At 33.9% G+C, this 6632-nt stretch overlaps 1 long non-coding RNA gene across 1 annotated transcript; it reads left to right on the top strand.

Annotated features, from left to right (window-relative positions):
* The first annotated feature begins 1064 nt into the window (after positions 1–1064).
* On the top strand, positions 1065–4713 carry LOC107957312 (uncharacterized). The gene is made up of 2 exons (XR_001700406.2): positions 1065–1524; positions 4383–4713. It is a non-coding gene; the product is annotated as an uncharacterized lncRNA (long non-coding RNA).
* Positions 4714–6632: the final 1919 nt, after the last annotated feature.

The following is a 6632-nucleotide window of genomic DNA, read 5'->3' on the forward strand; positions in this document are numbered from 1 at the left end:
TGATTCGCGAAAGATGAGTAACTAAACTATTAATGAATGCTCTCAACCAAGCATCATTACCAGGAGCATAATCTAATCTCTCAAAAACACCACTTCTATGCCAAGTGAAAAGACCCCTGAATCCCAAATCATGAAGTTATGCCATTTCCACTTCTGCCTTAGCACTATTGACTCTCGGCTCAAGTAAACTAACAATATCTAGTTTATACTCCATATTATACTCATAGAAAAATTTTGGGAAATTTAACACTATCACATTCCTAAAAATTCCAAGAAAAAATTGATAAATTCATAATAAAAAAATAAATTAGGAAGGAAATTGACCTTCATTAATCGAAAATTAACTTATTTGCTGGCCTTGTACCAGCTTCATTAAGGTTCCTCTTATCGACCTCTATCTCCGAATAAGAATTGATAAGATCAACAATGGAGTTCATTGAGTCAGACAAAAGGAATCCTGAAATTCCAGACATTTTAAATCAAATCCCACACCCACGAAGAGACTTGTTAAGTTTCTTCCCGCCCCTACCAACTCCGATTTTCTCACCAGCTTTTTGTCCTTACACACCTGAAGTTACAAAACCACCCCCTTTCAAACTTTCTCCATCATTTTCAAATGTGCTTTTTGGTTGTAAATTTTCTTTTTTAAATGTGACAGTTGAATACTTTACAAGGTCTAAAACACTCTCACTCATGAAATACCAACCTCTATTAGACCCTCAAATGTCGGGTTTAAATAAGAAATAGTTTTGGAATTAAATTTAACACCTAAACTTTAATTTCTTGTAGTTAGAGTTTCAACAGTATGCACACCAAGGGTGATCTCATTACCAAAGTCTGATTCCATTTGTTTCAACACCGATTAGGCCACCAAATTAAAAATATAAAAGTCAAAACTTAAAACCTCAAAGTCATTGCTAGCCCCAATTGGAATTTCGGTTGGTTTCACAAGGGTATTTTGGTTCAACCTACTTTCTGAAATAGACAAATTGCTTAGGCTCATGGAGGAAGTTGCTCCAATCCACCCAAAAATCTCACTACCGTCCACAAAGTCGTCACTATCCATTGGGCCTGGCAAACCATCCACCTTCATGTGGCCCACTTGAGAAAACTTACTACCCAACTCCCTAGTTACCCTAACAACATCACTGCCACCCTTATTCGAAACCCCTAAATCAAAGTTTACAATCATTTCCTTTCCCTTATATTTGAAACCCTTATATTTCTCACCATCATCAGCAATAATTCATTCATCCTTATCTATGGAAACCAACGCAGAGAATCTAGATCCCCTAGAAAATCGCCCTAGATTTTCCTCTTCAAATCTTTGTTTGCTTGATATCCTTCGTGATTTCCTCTCAACAACCATCTACGGCTCGTAGGCATCTTCCCTATTTGTCATGGAAACCACCACCGTAGGTGTTTCAAGTGGAGGGTTTTGTTGCTCCAATTGCGTCACGCTCCCGACCCGAGAACAAGCCTCCTTCAAATGGCCGTAGCATCCACAAGAGAAATAAATAACTGGTAATGATTCATGTTCTATACACTAAGATCTGCCATTAATTAACACTTGCGACATTAACAGTTTGTCCAAATTAATATAGACTACCATACAAACAAAACGCTCCCCTTACTTTTAATATTCGTGTTGAAATCTAATTTAGCAACTCTCTCTATCATTTCCCCAATCTCCCAGGGTACCTTTCTCTTGTACAAATGCCCCGAAAAGCTTGGTAATGTAATCTAGGTCATCACAACACTAGGGTATGGTTGAGCCGGATTAAAATCAATTGTCCAAGGTTGCACCGTCAGGTATTGTCCAAAAACGATGCAAAGCCCTTGAGATATCACTTTGTCGGAGCCCCATTTGTCTAGAAATTTTGCCAGAAAATAACCATTTTCAATGTCCATCAGTTGAATGGTGCAAAAGGTCTCCAAAGACTATGGATCCTATTAAAAATAGTTGCATACTATATTCCGTCCCAACAATTTTAGCACTAGTGTAGTAGACATATCTCGGATAAGAAATTGATGAACCCTTTTCGAAAACTTAATCGCAAGAATACCATTAATAGTCGATTTCCTAATATCTCCTTCACAGAAATCAAAATCATTATCACCTTCTGAAACTAAGAATTCAGTCATCATCTTTGAATCCGATTGTCCCTTGCCCACTAGCCTATCCTTTCAAGATAAGGTCTACTCATTAGAGAAATCCATATCCCTCGACTTGTCCGAATCAGCATGTGTATCCTTGAACCTCACCTTCTTGGTGATTTGATCATCTAAAATATGAGTTTCAACCCCATTACCTTCACTAGTAGACATCATCAGATCAGCCCCATTACCTTCACCAAGCATTGTTCTTCATTACTTATTATTTTTTAAAGAACTAATATTTGATAACTGAATGCATACTATTTTGTATCATTAATGAAATAAGTGAATTTAACGATGATACATTATTAGAAATAAAGTAAAGTGATGATGTGTTATCATCTAAATCATCGGTGTGCATAGATTTATACAATGACAATGTATTAAATTTAATACTTGTAAATAAATTTATTTTTAAGTAAAGAAATTCAAGGTTATTATTTGATGTTATAATCTATATATATATATAGTATATATACTTCTAGTACCTAATAGCTGAAGACTAGTAAATAGGGTTATTTAGTTAAAGCGAAAGCTAAATAAAAAATAAAAAGAGAAAAGCAAAGAAAAAGGTGAAGTCGGAGAAGAAGAAAAATAGGAAGATGAAGAGGAAACCCAACAACCCTAAAAAACTTTAGATTAAGCTTAACAATATTATAGGGTTAATTTAGTTGTTTTTTATAATGCTATTTATTTATAGGGATTGAGAAGCAAAACAATATATTTTAAAAAATGTTTGTATTTATTTGTTCTCAAGTTGAGGAATTTGGATTGTTTATGGAGCAACAACTTTTCACTCAAATTATTTTTTTAAAATTTGAATATTTAAGCAATTGAAACATTAGGGAAGGGAAGATGAATTCCAAATATTGTAGAGACTCAAGGTAATTAGATTTGTCATTGAAGTTTGGTATAGATTTGGGGACAGCTTTATTGTTAGGTATGGGTGATAATCAATTTGTCTGCCTACTTATGTTTCAAGTTGATTGCGGAGAATACCTTTGGTTGGGTGTTTTTATGAGGATTATAGTTTTTGTTTTTTTTAATGTGGGGGGATAGATGAGTTTATAATCTGATTCAATATAAATAGTTGTATTTTAGAAATTAAATTATTATTAATGATTGAATTTTAATTTAATTAGTATCAATATTATTATTTATGCATGCTGACATATATCTTTATTATTGCAAATGCATAATTCCTTAAAAATATATATATATAATATCGCAGAATCATATGCGTCCCATGAACAAAGGAGAAATTTAATTTGAACAATTTTAAATTTTGATGAATAGAATATAAAAGACGTATTAATCATAGAAAAGGAATTCTTATGTGAAAGACACTTGCATGGCTGTTTTTAATTCATAAAATGTTCTACAAAGTATTAGGTTCGATTTGACATCATAGTTTCAGATTCATATAACCCAACTTAACCCAGATTTTTAATTAATAATATATTATTTTGTTTAAAGATATTCATAATGCTGTAATCTGTGATGCTATTTGAATGAATTAGTTTTGATTCTTATGGTCCTTTTTTTGTTCAAATAAATATATTATTTTGTTTAAAGAAAAATTTTGAATTTTTTTTAAAAAATTATGTTTTAAATTACTATTTCAATAGACATAATTATTAAGGTAAATATTCATAAAAATTGAAATAAAAAATAACTGTTATTGAAATTATTGCCTTTAAAAGGAAAAACCGAAAAGGATGAGTAAAAATGATTTTTGAAGTAAATAAATTTTAAATTATTTCAATGAAAATAACTCACACCAATAATGATTTTAAAATATTTTCATAGAAAATCATAATTACAAAATGCATGTAAAAATTATATATAATATATAGTAAAAAGAATAAAAAAGAACTAAAGGCATTTTTGAAATAAAAGGAAAATTTTACAAGTTGTGCAAAGAAAAAAAAGTCATACAAGTTAATACAAAAATTAAAAGTATAATAATTACTATAATTTGAAATTAATAAGTTCAAATAAAAATTAAGTAATTTATATGATATCACAAAGGGTAAAGTACATATATAATCACTCAATTTTTCAAAAATTTCATTTTAAGCATTTAAAATAAAAATATTTACATTATAAAATTTTTATTTTAATCACTTCAGTTAAAATTGCATAACATTCCCACTATTTTTTGTTTCTTTCCGGCTCCACTACATGCATTTAAATATTTTATTTTCTCCTATTTTTAATTGCAGCACTTCCTTGGGCGCCGCACCATCGAGAACCGAAACCAAGCAAGAGCAGAACCCTTTCGCCGAAACCGCTGTCAACTCAGAGTCTACTGTTCCCTTCAGAGTGCATTTGGGCATCGAGTCAAACTCGGGCCGTGCAACATATGACCCGGTTCGAATCAGTCGGGGAGAGGAGGGAGAAGATAATCGTAGTAAAGGATGAGAGAAAATTTGTAAAGAATGTCTGTTAGCTCAGATGGAAGCTTTTATAGAGAAGTTCCTCTGTAGGGTCTATACATGTATAACAAAATTAGTCTACATTTTCCATCTAAATAAATCAAATTTGTTTCTCAAACATTGAACCCAAAAGACAACGCAAATGCAAGTGTTTGGAGACTGTGTAACAGCAAAATTTCAAAGTTTTTCAAATGATTAACGATTGAACAGCGGTTTTTGGGCGTGGGAGATGAAGAATTTCAACAGAATTTTCGCGTAGGAGATGAGCGTCTGGGTTGGAAACTATGTAACAGCAGAGCATGAAAACGAAGTGGGCTTTGAAGGAAGAGAACCAGGAGGAGATTGAATGCATTTGAGGGACTTGAAGAAGAAGCTTTGATGGACTCAGGGTATTCCATGGAAGTTGAAAAGGAGTGGTTTTGGGCTTGATTTGGGTTTGAGAGATAGCAAATAACAATGAACAGCACGAAAACGAAGAAGCAGCTTTAATGGCTGTGGTAGACAAGAAATCCATGGAAAAGAGAGAGCAAAGAGAAGACTTGAAGTGTCGTGTGTTATTCCGGTTCTTGATGGGGCGGCGGATGAACTTTTTTTTTTAAGGAAGCTGGGCTAATATTAAAACAAAACAGAATAAAAAGAAGTCCAACAAATCAAACCCAAAACAGGAAATAACCCAAACATAAAGCCAATAAAACAAACCAAAAGAAAGCCCAGCAAAGAACAGCTTAAACAGCAGACGATAAAGAGCAATCAGTTCCAACGATGAGCTGTTCCCCAAAACCAGCTGGTTGTTCAACAAAAGAGCAGCTGAAACGCCACCAGCAAAGCAACCAGCAACGATTATCCCAATTCCCAAACATCAAGACTAGAGGTGCTCATGGGCCGGGCCGGGCCTAAAGAACGGGTCTAAAATTTTTCTTAAGCCCGACCCAAATAAAAATACTAAAATTTGGGCTCGGCCCGGCCCGCCCGTATTTATTTTTATATAATTTTTAAATATATATAATACATCAAAAATACTAAAAAAATTAAAATAAATATTTTCCAACAAATTGAAAATAAATTTTAAAAAATATGTAAACTTAAATAGCACTAAGATAGGTGCAACTTAACAAGCAAATACCTCTAAAATAATAACAAAATTAACAAATACTTTTAAAATAATAACAAAATTAATAATAAAATAAGTTTTATACAATATCCAAACAATAACAACAAAATAGTAGCAACTAATAGTAATATGGTAGCAAAATAGGGAGAAAACAACAAGAAAATAACATTCAAAAACAAAACAAAAAATAGCAGATTTTTTTGTCATTTAGTGAATTCGTGCCGGGCCGGGCCCGGGCCAAAAATACCTTACCCGAGGCCCGGCCCATTTTTTAAACAGGCCTTATTTTTTGTCCAAACCCATTTTTCAGGCTTATATTTTTGCCCAAACCCTCCTACATTTCAGGCTGGCCTTCGGGCCGGGCCGAGTAGCCCGACCCATGAGCAGGTCTAATCAAGACCCTTTAAGCGTCCAAATCTAAGAAATCTAGCACACAAGCAACTTCCGAGACTCCCCAAAGACGAAACTCACCCTTTCCAAAACCCATCAAAAACCATTCGAGTCCCCTCAGCTCTCACTTTCCTTCCAAATCAATCCTCATCTAAACGTGCCCCACAAAGTCCTCCCCATTCCCCTTTCCTTGCCTCTAAATACAAACCGTTGATCACTCTCCACTGCCAATAGCGTAAAATCAAGCACTCGCCCATTTAGGTAATAACTATTCCCACCCTTCAAAATCTCTATAGCTAATAAATGGGCCACTATGTTCCCTTCACGAAGCATATGCTTAAAAACACACCGTCGAAAAGACCTAACCCACAGTTTATTATCCCTAATGTAAGCTCCAAGGACTGAGTTATCAGACATAGGGGAAAGAACCTTAAGAATAACTATTAGGGCATCTCCTTCAACAACCACATCTTGAAAGCCAAGATCCAGTCCCAAGCTAACAGCTTGAAGGCATTAAAGGGCCTCCACAACAAAAG

The sequence above is a fragment of the Gossypium hirsutum genome, chromosome A05 (assembly GCF_007990345.1).
Source record: "Gossypium hirsutum isolate 1008001.06 chromosome A05, Gossypium_hirsutum_v2.1, whole genome shotgun sequence".
NCBI classification, from domain to species: domain Eukaryota; kingdom Viridiplantae; phylum Streptophyta; class Magnoliopsida; order Malvales; family Malvaceae; genus Gossypium; species Gossypium hirsutum.